This window comes from Plectropomus leopardus, chromosome 24, assembly GCF_008729295.1.
Source record: "Plectropomus leopardus isolate mb chromosome 24, YSFRI_Pleo_2.0, whole genome shotgun sequence".
NCBI lineage: Eukaryota > Metazoa > Chordata > Actinopteri > Perciformes > Serranidae > Plectropomus > Plectropomus leopardus.
In genome coordinates, this window is record NC_056486.1 from 5,939,431 (window position 1) to 5,955,698 (window position 16,268).

Consider the following 16,268-nt stretch of genomic DNA (forward strand, 5'->3'; position numbering starts at 1 on the left):
GACCAATAACTACGCTGTCATCCATCTGTAATGGTACCACAACCACAGTGCTTCATATAGTGTGTCCCAAATTGCACATCAGGCAGAAGACTCATGACCGAAGACAATAAGTATTTATTACTTATTGTCTGGGTTGCTCTTCGCTGTCATGAACGTTATTATCACGACTGCATTGATTCGTGGGATAGTTAGCCCGGCATAGTGTCTAGTGTTTGCATACTGTAATATCTCACCAAAAATAACATGCAAGTCATGAACTAATGGTTTCATACGAAGGTTTCAGAGAAACTAAAAAAATCTCAGGAGCTAGAACTCTTGTGCTGAATAGCATGTTTGAATGGACTTTTGGTCACAGCCAGGATCATCATGAACTGTTTCCCATGATTCTCTGGGGCCCCTCTGTGGTTGTGGTCACTTGCCAAGTACCCCTTATCAGTTCCTGGGGACGATCTGGGTGTCCAGATAAAGAGGGGGACCACACAAACCATAATCCGGAGAAAAAGAAAGGACAGTGACAAAAAAAGATCAACATGTGTAGATGTGTGAAAAATGTCCTCAGTGATAAATTAAAGATATGATGGTGCAGTGGAGGTGAAACACATGTCAGAGAAACATAGAACCTTTTTAAAAATTTAAAAAAAGGGGGGAAAAAATGACCAATATGTATATATATATATATATATGCATTTACTGGACATTTCCCTCCCACTTTTATATAATTTCCTGGTAATTTTTCTGTAACTTTTTACCAATTTGTTAACAGTTTTTAGGTCATTTCTTGCTAGATGTTCATTTCCTTCCTCCAGTATTATTGAAAGAAATCCAGTGTGCTCAGGCTTCAAAGGGCTGAGCTTAAAAATGCAATAAAAGACATATTTTTTTTAGATGAATATGTTTATTTTTACGAGCACAACTCCAATGTTTAGAGTGCCGTTACCATTCCAGACTCGAATCTAATAACGTATCTGTCATATTTACATGGAAAGAAAAGAGTTAAATCCAGATGACAGTATTTAAATCATGTTATATTTAGTGTTGTTTTCCCCTGTTGTTCTTGGAAGGATTGCTCCTTATTCATCATTCACATTGTTCGTTTACCGTCGTAGCAAGCCAAACTGCTTCACCTCAGATGCCTCATTGTGAAATTGATGCAGGCAGGATGAACTGTAATTGGAAATGAAGACATAAGTTTTAAAGAGGCGAGGCAGGCTCCTCAGGTGTTACAGCGTCTTAATAAAGAGGGAAGGTGATGCCACGAGCTGGCAAAGATTTGTTTTTGTCTTAGTCAGAAGTGCACCGGCTTTCCAGGAAAGTCTGCAGTGTTTACCACTGGAGCAAGAACTGGGTCTGCACATGAGTCATACACACACACACACACACACACACACACACACACACACACACACACACACACACACACACACACACACACACACACACACACACACACACACATACACACACACACACACACACACACACACACACACACACACATATTGAGGCCAGTAAGTGGTTAGTAAGTAAGTGCCAGGTACTGCAAGTGATTATTTGTGAATGAGAGGTTTGAACTTTACATTGTCGTATGCAAAAAAAATTCAATATTACCACATTTCCACAAACGCTATGAAAAGCACGTCTGCAGCAGGATGCAAACTGTTCAGATTAGATTTTTTTACTGCTTTATTTTGCAGGGTCTGCGTGGGTGTGAGCGCCTTTTATGGTTCTGAACCGGTGAACTTGACACAGTGCTCCTTTCCTCGAAGGCTCAGTGGTATCTAGGTTACAAGCGCAACCGTTTCGAGGTTTATACAGCCTTGAAAAACAACAAAAACAGTGAAAAAAATAAAGTAAAATAAACACTAATGAGTGAGGTCAGGAGATTGCATCGTTTGGGCTGGTACCCAAGATTAGCCTCTTCAGGCTTCAGGCGCTGGTAGATTTATTTTATGGACACTGGTTAAAGAAAATACCATCGCTTTTGGAGTCGACACAGCTCTGTTTGTACACCCGCCAGCTTCCTGTACTATTTCTCGATTGCATGCAGTTTCTTCACTTGAAACTAAATTTATACACAAGCTGCTGTCCCAGTCAGCAGATGCACTAAATCAAGATGTACAGTATGAGGTGACAGTAAAGCTTGTATGGCCACATGTTTATTTCCTGGTATTTTCTTCCTATTAAGCAATTTTAGGCATCTAGTAGGTAGAGTATATGCATAGAAAGAGAGGTATCTGAGAAGTTGATCTTAAAAATCAGGGAAAAAGGTAAGTAAAGTAAAAGGTCAAATAATATTTTATTATTAATTTCAAGAACCTGCAATCGCAAAATACATGTCATAGTTTTATATGTCAGTGTAAATGTAAGTTTGCCTTCAAATATTCAGGAAAAACTAAACAAAAATGTCTTTATTTGTTAACAACCACAGTAACCGGTAACAGTTTTCACTCTCAGCCATGCTCGGTATTTCCATTTGCAACAGTATGACGTCATTATGTCAGTTGGACTATTGCTGTTATCACTATATGAATTTTTCCTATCGTATTAGAAATTATACCAGTATACTGGGAACAATATGATACGGCACAATCCTGACTCATAGTTTTATTTACTTACCTTCATCAAGGCAGTTGATTTCCCAGATTTATTAAAGTAAGATAAGCTTGTGAGTTTACAGTTTAACTTTCTCTTAGAAAGTGAATAAACTCCTCAAAATGTTATACTCTTCCTTTTAAGTATCATCATTTGTTTTTGTCTGAATACCAGTTTGAAACCGGGTCTGCAGCAGATTGTCTTTGTGTGTGTGACTGTGTGGCACTTTTACTATCTGGTCAGTGGGGAGTTTTGGCAGGAGTGGCGAGGGACTGCTGCTGACGTTAACAGTACTACAGACACTGTGGTGACACACACATGTAAATACCCTGGTGGAGGTGGTTCCCTCGCTGGTGGGAGGAAGTTGACACAAAGGACACAGAATGCTGTAACACATTGCACATTACAAGCGTGTGTGTACTTACTAATACACACCGCTTTTACTGAGCTTTAATAAAAGGGACCCAGACGTGTTATAGATATCAAAGAGGACCGATTATCCTCATTTTTTAGGTTCATAATTGTATTTTGGGTTTCTGCTAAAACATGTTAACATGTTTCACTGTTCAAAAACACTTTAATTTACTCATACTGTCTGTAAAATGATTCGTGAGATCATCACATAGCCTAAAATACTGAGCCTGATCCCGACCGAGCCCGACCAATGCCCAGTTATTCACATTTCATGAATGAGACCCTACGAGTATAACGGTGCTTTCTACCCTGACAAATCACCTAGTAAAGCTCAAAACAGGAGGAATATGATCGAAACCGGTGAAACTTTAGCAACATGAGCAACCAAGATTTCATGTTTCCCTAACATTATCATGTAGCTATATGTAGTGTCGTCTGCATAATGTAAACACAAGTAACAGAGCAGATGACCAATGAAAGAAATCATCGCCAGCTGAGAGCAGCTTGTCTTTAAAGCGGAAAAAACATTTGAAACCGAGTATTCAGAGCAGTCTTTACTCACAGGGATTAATAATACATACTTTTACCTTATTAATGAAATCTTTAGGCCACATTTAATATTAATATCTGACAAAAACAGAAAATAAGGAAAAGTCGCCTTTAAAGCTTGTGACCTCTTGGATTTTCTAGCTCTCTCTCCCTCTCTCTCTCTCTCGAAGTCTCATACTTTCAAGGTTATTGTCATGGCCAAAATCTAATCTTGTAGGTTTATTAGGGCAGCCTCTAATAAAACTCCTGCACCATCACTCTGCTGCTGACAGCCCTGTATTTTACACTATCAGACATGGCTGGGACAGAGAGAGGATTTGGCATTACCATTAATGTTTACTTGAAAGTTCATATTTTGTGATTTTGGATTGTTATTTTTGACAGCCAGCAGCTTTGGGTTGCTTCGGTTTAATGTGACGGCCCACTTTTGGGTCTCAGCCCTGCATTTGATAAACACTGCAGTACAGTGCGCTCACAGATCTCCGGATGCCTATAAGTCCATATTATGGATTTGCTTTTTATTACACCTGCCAGATACTATTAACAGGGCAGCAGTGGCATAGAGATTTAAGGAAGAGACTTGGGACTGGAAGATCACTGGCTCGTACTGTCTGCTAAATGGAAAAAAGTGAATGAAAGTGAGGAACCTCAGGTGCCCTTGAGCAAGACACATAACTCCTGACTGGTCCAGTAGAGCTGCCACAGTGAGGCTGTGGTTTCTGTAGGCATATATCAGCTATTAACCCTCTGAAACCTGGAGCAACATCACTTTTCTTGTGCTGCTTTCAGATGCCTTTTACAAGCATTTAAGGTAGAGCTGTCAGTGTTAACGCGTTATTTGTGATGTGATTTGAGTCCGTACATAATATGTGTTTTGTTTTGTTTTAAATTGCACTAATCGGTGACTGACATGTCTGTCTTTAGAGGCTGTACGGGGCTGAGTTGTAAAGCCAGTGTCATGAAACTAGAAGACCTGAGGAATCCAGTGGTATCAATCATGTCGTGCTGCCTTGTCAGGAGGGGGGGGGGGGGGGGGGGGTGATTTTTGTTTACTTTTTACTTTTTTGTTTTGTTTTGTTCTTTTTTAAAAAAAATGGATAATTTTGTTGTAATTTTTACTATTTTTTTTCTAATTTTTTGGGTCATTTTGTTTTTTTCATTGCTCTTTGCCTTCCTCCCATGTTTTTGACAGAAATCATGCTAAATTGCTCAGGTTTTTTAAAACTGTGAAAAAGGAAGCTTCTTAATCAATCATCATCTCAAAATTTTAAAGTACGTAAAAGCGTCTCTGCAGTGGTTGCCTACAGAGACATGAATACAAGGCCAAAGTGTACGATGGTTCATGCATTAAATTTACATTTCTCTCATCCTACTCTCCATTCTGGACCCGTTCAGTGACCCCTTTTTATCCTCTTATCCAAATGCACGCCATCACACATCACAGCGCTCAAATCCAGGGGTGAAGGGGTTAAAAGTTTTCACTGCAATAAAGAGGGCCCGGCTTATCCCTGAGTCTATTTTTAGCAGCACACACACAAGATATGCGCACGTGCATGCATGGCGAACAAACAATCATTATATTTGGTCTCCCGTGTTGATTCTCCTCTTCACGACTGAGCGGTTTGCTGCCGTGTGTCGTGCGGCTAAAAATGGAGCACGGGACGAGTGCATGCGTGACATAACCTGCCTCTTTTGTGTGGCGGTCAGTGTGATACGAGCATGAGCCTCATCAAGGGTAATTTTGAGCCTTATTGTCACGTTTTTGTCTGCCATCCACTTGTGCCGACATGTTTCTCTCCTACAAAAACCAAATTACGAAATTGTGGCAGATTGCAAAATGCACTTCAGCGGCGTGTTCCCACCATCGCTGAACCGAGCCTAGGCTCCTGCCAGCCAGACAGTGCGTCAGTTCTGTCCTCCCATGTGCCACCAACTTGGCTGAACATGACTAACAGTCCATCCCAGAACAAACCCAGGGGGGGTCTCTTGTGCAACGAGCGACCCCCTCGTGCACAAGCTCTGCTTTGTCCTTGTGCAAATGGAGCGCAGCACCCATCTCGTCCTGCCACACCCATTCCCCCACAAAAACAAACATCTAATCACGGCCTTTTAGGCTTGTTTTTAATTGGTATTAGGACAGAGACAGCACAGAGGGAACATGAGCTAATGAAAGGAACGGGACGCATCTTTTGTCCCTGTGTCTTTTGTCTCGTCCCAGCCGAGAAACGGGATACACTGTGTTCTGCCAACGAGCTGTCAGCGGCAATTACGGTTTACACTGCCTCCTCGGAGCCCTATCCTTGTGCCTTTTGACATGTCGCTCCACAGTGCTTGACACGGAGCATGGATGACTGGCCTAGGCACCAAGAGACTACCGTTATGCAAGCAGACCAAAGTGCGATCACTGCAGGGACTAAACACACAAACACTTGAGAAAGTCACAAAAGATATAACAGATCTTAAACGCTGTACCTGTTACTCTGTATGCATAGTAGCTGCAGAGCAACTGTCATCTCTCATGTTGTGGGTGTTTGTTATTGTGAGGCATTAGGCCCAGCAACCAAGGCTTTATAGTTGCATCACAGATCTCCTAGCAACCATGTGTGGCACCATCATGGACGTCCATTCAGAATCGGCTGTTCACAAATAATCATTAAAATGCATAAAAAACATTTTGTGCAGTGTATGTGGAAAGTGGCATGTGCAGATCAGTTCAATTGTTTATGCATTTATCCACTTTTATATCTAATTGTTGCTGCGCGGAGTCGCTGCAGTCCATCCCAGAATGCACTGGGCAAAAGTCTCACAGATCAACTTATGTGGTTAGAAATGGCGTTGTGGCATTGTTTGATTATGTCGCTTATTCACCAGCAGCATGCATTATACTGAACCAACAAAAACTTCAAATCTTAAGGAAAATTAACACAGAAAAATGTTTATACTGCAGTTTTAGATGCAGGAAACCCACCAGTGATTTAACTGGTAGTTCAAGTTGTTTTTAGTTTTATATAGATAAAATACTGCTATTTAAAGGTCCAGAGTGTAGGATTAAAGGGGATATATGGGCCGAAATGGAATTTAATATAATGAGTATATTTTCTTTAGTGTTTAATCATTTAAAAATAAGAATTGCTGTTTTCGTGACCTTAAATGAGCCATTTATATCCACATAGTCAGCAGGTCCTCCTCTACAGTGCCCGCCATGTTGCCCCTTTGCAACAATGATCAGAAAAACACTGATCAGTGTGCATTCCTTTTTTAAACCTTCTGTGTCGCCTCTCTAAATTGTGCTTTTTCGGGTTCATGAATGCATGGTTCTTGCATAAAATGTTAAACTTTTGTTGCAGTTTGGCACTTTGTTGACATGATAACGGCATTTAGGGGGCCTGAAAATGCAGACTTTTGAAATCGGGGCCCTTCTGTCACCATGTAAACTGGCAATGCAAGGATCCTGTGAGGAGGGTGACGTTCTGGCCACACTTCATGCGTCAGCATTTCATGTCAGACAAATAGCAATACATGAGTAACAATGGCGGACTCCAGAGCTGTGTTTGTGCTGCTGACTCTACTGAGTTAATGAACGCTCCTCTGCAAAGTGTAGATTTTTTGCACCATTTCTGTGATCAGCGAAGAGGTTTTCCATCGTCTTCTTGTTAGTTTATACTAGACGCTCTGTAGAAGAACGGCTTTAGCGCAGGTGAGTGGTGTTCTTCTATGGTGTCCTTACACTGCCAACTAATGGCCCGGCATGCATACTGCAGCATTTTTGGTTGCTTTTGCGGATCCGTGTACACTACGATCGTTCTCACAACGCAGATTTTTTTAAAAAAAGGCAAAGGAAAAAGTTTTCCATTTTTAGTAGGGCGGTTCTCATCTAAACGTGGCCTAATTCCCCCTTCGTCTAAACTTGCACTCCTTAAATCAGGAATAAGCTAACTAATCACACACAAACCCAACAGTCATTGTCATGTTAAATTCATAAATCTGACATTGCCATAAAACAAACCTTTTGAGTCTGAGTCTCACTTGAATGCATGTTTTGGTGACTTAAATGGTGCATTTCTCGCTCCAACGTCAGTCTCCTCATTGGTCCACTGACCTTATGACTGTAATGCATTTTGGACGAGTAACAGACACCCGCAGTCTAATTACCAATTCCCAACTAATTTGTGATTTTATATCAAATGGCAGCATTCACGGAGTAGCACAAAGAAGCACTTAGACATCGCACCAAATTGCATTACCGCTGTGTTTTTCGGACGCTCCCAGCATGAAATGAGGGTCAGATGGTCGCTTCCGACTGTTCACAGGGCGCAAACTGTTGGCGGCTCACACAGGGGTCACCCATTCTCTTTTATCAGCGGCCATGACGTCAGCCGGTGCCCTCGGGGGAAGCAAATTTGCGACCCAGAGGAAAAGGCTCTTCAAGGAGAGGCGTGTTTGATTAATCGTATTGTTCCTGTCTGGTTCACCTTGCTTGCCGGAGTCACCCTGGACGAAGCAGCCAGAACGGAAGTGCGCTGAATGTAATGAGGCCGGAGCATCCTTCCTCTCTTTCTCTCCGTCACTGTCCCTCTTTGTAACAGCGGCACAGACAGACATCTCATTTCTCCCCGCACAACAAAAGGCCTCTGTCAACATACAGTCCGGGGTCAAGTCTCGCCTGCCTCTCTGTCACAAAACTACATTTAGCGATGCAGCAGACGGAGCTTTCCACCATGTAGCTCCTGCATCCCTCGCCATTCACATCATAACATACATGTTTCCAATGAGCGGTAGCTGCATTAGCTCGAGTTGACTGACTCTCTGCCTGAGGCTGGCCGAGGCTATTTATAGCTCCCTGTCTCCCGATGCTTGCCCAGTGGGACCAAGAAGAGAGGAGGATGGAGAGAAGGAGAGAAAGATAGAGAAGGAGCTGGAGGGAGGAGGGGGCTGCTGGGTAACTAGGCTACATTCAAGATTGATGGACGCTGTTGCCAAGGTATAGGGCACTTCTGTGAGCGCGCGTGGTGGTTATGTATGTTGTTGCTTCATTACGTCCCTCTACACAGGGTTCCCACAGATCCTTAAAAGTCTTAAAAGGCATTGAATTCATTAAAGATAAGGCCTTAATTTGTATTAAATTGTCAAATCAACCTTTCAGAAATCTTAAAACATGTTTAGGACATGGAAAGTAGGATTTTATGGATCCTTTTCCTCATACATTGCATTTTAACCCTTTGAAACCTGAGCAAAACATGTGAAGAAGACAATGAGCACCAAAAATGACTCAAACTAAGCAAGAAATTAGTGAAATGAGTAAGAAAAAAAGGATGAGAGATGAGAGAGAAAGATGAGAGAGAGAGAAGGGGGAATGACATGCAGCAAAGGGCCGCAGGCCGGACTCGATGACGGGCCCCTGCAGAGGCCTCAGCCATATTCACACTCTGCCTGGTGAGCTAGAGCTCGCCCCTAATATCTATTTTTTTTATAATTTGCCTCGTGCCTTTCGCATTAACTTTGGGCAGATCAAGGTCAAGAAACAAACATTTGGCTTATGTTGTCCATAACCCTCATTTTTTGTTTGTTCATTTTTTTTGTTTTGTTATTTTGGTTATTGTAAAATCTGTCTTAAATTCAATTCAGAATGGCATTTAAAAAATCTTAAAAAGTCTTAAATATATTGTGCCACAAACTGTAGGAACCCAGCTACACACCTGCGCTCCCTCTCCACGTGCGTCTCAGGTATCAGCGGTTTGGACTGGAAGCTCACACACTTTGTCTAACCAACCGCAGACAAAGACATCCGTCCCCCCTAATTCCCCACACTTGAGTTGGGGATGTGAAAGCGCAAAAGCTGGCGTAGAATTACTGCGAGCCACAGGTGTCATCACACACCTCATTTACATTGCAAAATCCGGTAGCGTGTGTGTCATTTGAATTGGCTCGTCAGGAGATATCAACTATCATTCATGTGTTTGTTTTCTCTTAATATTTCCTCGCCTTTTACATAAAGTCTGACATGCACAAGACCACAGATTTGACCTGCATGCCGTCTCCAAAATTTGAATTCAGTCGCACTGGCTTTGAGGTTGTTTTTATTATCTTGATACACCATTGGGTGATATATGGCAGCTACTGGTGAAAAGATTAACCCTCACAAACCTGAGCAAATTGCCTTGATTTTTTTCAAAGACATGGGGAGAAGGCAAGGAGCAACTTGAAATGAAATTACTCAAAATTTGCATGGAATTTTATAAGTAAAAAAAACAAGGAAATGACCTGAAAATAAGCCCAAAAAGGGTCAAAATAAGAATTAAAAAACTGGAAATTAACTGGAAAAAGTACTATGTACACTTGCATATACATGTTAAAAAATACTCATGATTTTATCTCTCTTCTAAACTAATTTAAGGACATTTTCGCATCACTGTTTCCTAATGTATTGCAAAATTTGGAAACAAATGGGCACCCGAAAATAAGCCAAAAAAACAAATACAAAAGAAAAATGCTCAACAAGAAGAAAATGTTGAAAATTAGCAGAAAGGGTAAAAACAATAAAAAAGATAAAATTAAAAAAAGGAAAAAGAACGAAAAAAAAATGTGAATATACATGCACATACACATATTTAAAAGAAACTTTATAAAATTTTATGTGTTTTCTAAACTAATTTTTAACTAACATTTTCTTGTCACTGTTTCCTAATTTCTTGCAAACAAATCTTTCTTTGCTGTGAGATGTCTCTTGCTCCTTGGCTTTTTTCCCCAAGTTTTAAAAGATATCAAACCCATTTTTTAGGTTTCAAAGGTTTTAATGCTTGCTAACAGCACAAGAAAGCTGATTTCAGTCCAGGTTTTAAAGGGTTAAGGTAAATAAACACATGTGCGGGACCAAACATGAGGAGTCCACACCCAAAGTCCTCACAGGGATCAGCGCATCATGGGGTGCAGCCATTCATGCAAGGTGGTGCGAGACGAACACACACACACACACACACACACACACACACATAATCAAGGCATCCTCCAGCTTCATGGCTAATTAAGTGTGTGTGTGTGTGTGTGTGTGTGTGTGTGTGTGTGTGTGTGAGTGTGAGTGTGCGCGCGCCAGTCTGGTCCAGAGAGAATTCCAGAAATAGATCATGCACAGTGAGACGCTCGCCTGTTTTTTCTCTCTTTTATTCCTCCAAAGGGATTTTACATGGGTTTTCATCTTGCATCCAAAGGAATAATTGCATGTTTGTGCGCCTCAGATGTCTTATAGCCTTGTGCTGGGTATATAAATATACGGATCAGGTGCTCATGATTGCTAAAAATACATGCATATATGGGGAATGTGTGCAAGAAGTCGCAGATTTGTGCTGTTGTGATGCATGTCAATTCCATGCTCTCCTCCTTTTTTGCGCCTTTTTTTTGTTTTTTTCTCCATCGCCTCACCTCCCTCTCCTTACCTCTTTCTTCCCCCCTTCCTCCTCCTCCTCCACCTCCTCCTACTCCTCCTCCACCACCCCTCTCTGTCGCTCTGCTTTTTATAGCCATGTCTTCCCAGGGCTCGGCAGCTACAAAAGCCTTTTCATGTTGCCACTATAATTACAGCCTACACATTTGCACACACACACACACACACACACACACACACACACACCCACGGACACGCATGCACACAAACACGCGGATAGGAGCGCAGCAACAGAGCTGTGTCTTTGTGTCTGCATGTGTGTGCGCTCTCCACATGTGCTGTTATACACAAAAGGGTGAGCTATTTTTACCTCTCTCCCTCCCCTCGCCACCCCCCCCCCCCTCTCCATCCCTCTCTGCTGCTGCCAGCCACATTTGCTATGCTGAGCACAGGCAGTATCAGTCGAGCCCCAACATCCCTCCGCTCGCACACTGAACTCACACACAAGCACACAGGAGCCGATGAAGGCTGCTCCCTCGATATCCTTATTTTAGAGCACCTCTGCAGCCGAGCATCTCTGCACATTCACTCCGATAGCTGGTCATGGATCAGGCGGTCGCTCAGGTGGCGGTAGCCGCGCCGTGGCACATGCTGCAGATGACCTGAAGCCCGCCTGCCCGCCAGCTCGCTCGCTCACTCGCTCGGACTGTGGTCTCAACCGCCTGATTTGCAGGTTTAGTTGCTCGTCTCAATGTTGCGGACCATATTTGAAGCGGAGTGTGCTCTCTCTCCCACAGAGGGGATCCTGGGAAAGGAGCAGCCGCTGGAGGTTCTGAAGACATCGGCGCTCAACCACATCCCAACAGGTTGGACACTGTGTGTGTTTGTGTGTGCATGAGCTTCTGTGAGCCTGTGTGTGTACGCACCTACGTGATTTCACTGTTAACCACATCCTGTGTGACTTTGCATGCATAAGTGTTGTTCCTGTCCGATTGGCGTGATTTTTTTCTGTCCAATTATTGTCCTCACTGTAAAGACAGTTGACTTTTTTAATGTCAAAAACAAAGATGGGTTTTGTAAGTCTTAAAAAGAGTCCATGCTTACTCCTGTGTGTTTTATTTATGCAGTGCCATTTTGTTGAATGGGAACACAGCCGCCTGAATGTAGGCGCTCTGTTTGTGAGCTTATGTAAAAATTGTTGTTGTCTCAAGAGGAACGGCTGCCAAAAATATATAGCAAAACAAGCATTTGTGCATATCTTGGTGGTGTGTTTGCAGAAACTGAGATCGTCCCAAAACAAACCTCAAAAAATAGGTTTCTCTCTCCAAATCTCCATCTGCTGCAAATATTCAAAGTGTGCTGTATTTACAACACTCAAGCTCCAGTGAAAATGAAGATACAAATCATAGTGAGTGAGGCAGAGGAAGGAGCAGAGATGAAGCTGTTTGGAGGGAGGCAAGAGTACAGAAATGAAAGGGGCACAGATGGAGATGAGGTAATCTGAAGGAGAAATGAGTCTGAGGTAATATATGCATAATGCATTATCTAAAACCATAATGAGGAAGCTTAAATTGTTCTGTGTGTTTCATTTTTCCACCACAGAGAACCATTTAGATTTAAAAAAAATAATGGAAATAATAAAACTTGCTCCCCGTGCTGCTCTTTAACTCTGTGTTTGTGTGATGCCACAGAGCAGCAGTGAGCAGCGAGGTGCCGTTAAACACCCGCCTGTTGCTTTGAAAGAACAAATAAACAACAGCTTCTTCCTCATTTTGACCCAAAGTATCTTCATCCTATCCCGAACCTCACTGAAGCCTCACATGTTCGCTCATGTTGTTGTCGGGGTTGTGTTTTGCGTGCCTCCGGCAAGGCTGATAAAATATTGAAATTCACTGGAGTGACTTCATCAGATATTCTTGAAATCTGTTGTCTTGGATACAGAGCTGCCGGGGGCCTCCACGTTGGTAGCGTGTGTGACCCGGACTGTTTTAGAGAGTGCACCTGTCGTAGAGCATTTACGCTGCAGCCCTCCACTACAGCCTGGAACTGTTTCCTCATAGAAAATGCAAAACCCAATTGTTAAATACTTTGACATCTAATCTTTATGTAATCAAATTCTGGTGGATGCATTTAGGCACAGAACATGAAGTGTTTTCTTTGGGGATGCAAAGTAGAGGTCGCTGCACCTGCAGGGAGCTTCATGCCTCAAAGTAAACACCTGAGTTTCACGCAAAGTAGTGCTGATTGTTTTCAATGCTTCTTTTGACACCTTGAACTTTTTATAATTTATTTGACTACAAACTTTTTCTCATGACAAGGAAGGAGAAGCGTTAGTTCATGAATCAATGAACAGAAAATTAACAATTATTTCGGTCCATCGGAACATCTAATTCTTTAATCAGGCAAACATGTAAATCAGTCGCTGGTTCCAGCTCCTCAGCTGTCAGATTTCTCTCTTGTTATAAATTAGATTTTTTTGCGCTGATGGTCTGACAAAAATATAATAGTGCCGTCTTTGGATGGGCATCATCCACTACTTTCAGACATTTAATTGACTCAAAAATGTACTGCTACAGCTGATAAAAGATCAATTAGTCTGCTGATAACCGTCATGGTTGATCATTGATCGCTTAACCACTGAGAATATATTTTAACCGGTTATGAATGTTGGTCTGCAGTTAAATTTTTCTACTTTTCAGTTTACTGTGCTGCTCTTCGACCGGGTCTGGTGGGAGCTAGCTAGTGGCACCGCTCATTTTACAATTACTGCAACTCTTGACTCACCAGCGTTGCCGTGGAAACACTGTGCGCACTCGCCCTGGTGAATTAGTGGCACAGTTTTAAGTTGCAAACCCGCTTCTACTTTATCACTGTTAGTACCGGGGTCGTACACACGTTGCGTTTTTTGCATGCTCATTTCTTGTTTCAATGGAGAAACGCGGCAGGCTCATTCATAAGCTGCACCGATATCGTCACGACGTGTACGTGCTGATGAGGCCTGTTTTTCAGGGCGTGGCAGCTGCGCCCTGAGATAAACAGAGTTGAACGCAGCATTGCATGTCATGTGATGAGGAACAACCAATCACATCCGGCAGACATCATTACTTTCTTCCAAAAATATCAGACTGAGAGCAGTGGGCTCCGTGTATCCGCGTATTAACATGGCCAGTTGACTACGTCTCAGCAAAGACAATATGCAATAAAATAAGTCAACACATTTTCATCACAAAATATTCCAATTTCACCACCTTTAAATGGATAGGGATTCAAACTGCGCTTAAACGCTCAATCTCACAGAGTCAGTGGAGCACTTGACTTTGAGGAAAGGCCTTTTGTATTTCACGTTATTTTGTTTTTATCTTAAAATTCAGCGGTTTAGTCACAGGTTTGTTTTTACAGTTGTTTTGATTAATAGTGAGGATGTTTTTAGTGTTTAATCTTGTTATTTATTTTTAGATTTTGCACCTGAGATCTCTGAGAAACACTCTCGTTCTGCTCTGCATGTAAATGTAGAGCAAAATAACAATAAAGCTAAACTGAATTGAATTGGTTAATCAGTTTTAGGCTATCAGAAGCAACTATTAATCTTTGGTCTTTAAAATGGCTTTGTGGAGTGCAAAAGCTTTGCATTTCATAACATTGTAAAATCACAATTTCCGTGAAGCACAGGACTTCAAATTTTGTCTGACAAACAGTTCAAAAGTGTGTTTCATGTGATCAGTTTGCTTTTCGCGGCCAGTGCTTGACTACAGGACTCACCGATCACTGAGGCCGGACATGGTTAAAAAATACAGAACCATACTCTCAGACCTGAACACGTTCCTGCACGTACTGCACCTCAACCTTCACACGTCGTCCCCCTCTACGTCTCACGTGTTATGTCTCTGCCTCGCACTCACCCGTCTCCTTCCTCTTAAGCTGCGGTGCTGCAGACCGTTGCATGATGTCATTGAGACCGAGACAAGTCAGAGCTTGCTTTTGGCGCAACAAGACTGGCTGCACCTCTGCACGTCCCTGCGTCACGCCCTCCTCGTTCCTTTCCCTTCTCTGCCAGAGTTCTGTCTGGTATTTTAAGAGGTCACAGCGATCACAATCTTGCTGTAACCAGGATTATCATCTCCAAGAGTTTTGCATGGAGGCAAAACTCTAATTCACAGCAGCTGAGAGAGGCAGCGGGAGAAAGTAACGTAGGCGGATGTTCACGCAACCCACCCTCAGAGACCAATCAGTAAGCCGACCGCAGCTATTTTCCACCATCAACAGATGTGCTACTTGTTGCCTTTCATCCCGTCCCGCTGCTAAATTCACTGTGAAGCCCTGCGCAGAATATCTCCTCTTCTTTGTCATCTCTTTGACAAAAAAAAGATCTCAGGCACATTTCACTGAGGCCGCTCTAAACAGCAGCGCACTGCTCAGTATGACATCTATTAAGCCTAACGAGTGCGGAGCTCAGGCAGTCGGACCGTGGGATATACAGTCGGCGAACCGAGTCTCAAATCAGAGACGGCAGCCCTCTGCATTGTCTGGTATAAATAGATCTGCAATTGGAGCCAGAAGAGTTGTGGAGTGCGCCCGAGGGGTTGTAAACAGATTGTGATTTGTTGCGGGGAGATGGAGGGAAGAAAGGTGGGAGGGAGCTAGTGAGCAGGCGAGGACGCAGAGCAGGGCCGGAGGAGAGGGCGAGGAGGAGGATGGAGGGAGATAAGGAGAGGAGCCTGCTCAGAGGAGAGGAAGAAAAAGCTCCAAAAAAGAGTGAATTAACCCTCAGTAATTGCATTAATACACACAGGGTTCCCACAGTCATGGAAAACCTGGAAAAGTCATGGAATTTCACAATTGGATTTTCCAAGCTTGGAAAAGTCACGAAATTTGGTGTTTGTAATAAGTTAAATGACATTAATGTAACATTACGCTGAATTTATTTTCTGTAGCTGATGACATAATGTAGCTTTAATATGTGTCTACGTGTCGCAACGTTTTTTGTTTTTCTTTTTGCTTTTTATTTATCACGAAAGTTTCTTCATTTCTCCCTGCGTTCGTCTCTCCCTTCATGTCTGCCCAGGGGGAAGGTCAAATTATTTTTAGGGGCATACACTTTTAAGTGGCTACATTTTGTATACATTGTACAGCAGATTTTTAAAGTGAACATGCATTTTTTCTATAATTGGTGTTATTTTTTTCTTGCTTCTTTTTTTATTCAGTATTTGGGGATTTTAGGATTTTTTTCCCTATTTTTTTCCCCAAAAGAACATCATGGGTTTGGAAGGCATTTATTTTAAAAATATTTTTTAAAAAAAATTAAAAAACTATAGAACTATAGAAAACTATAGAAAAG

The 16,268-nt window shown here is 42.3% G+C and overlaps 1 pseudogene; it reads left to right on the plus strand.

The window, feature by feature from the left end:
- The window catches only part of LOC121962721, a 78,641-nt pseudogene that overhangs the window by 9,284 nt on the left and 53,089 nt on the right, over positions 1-16,268 (plus strand).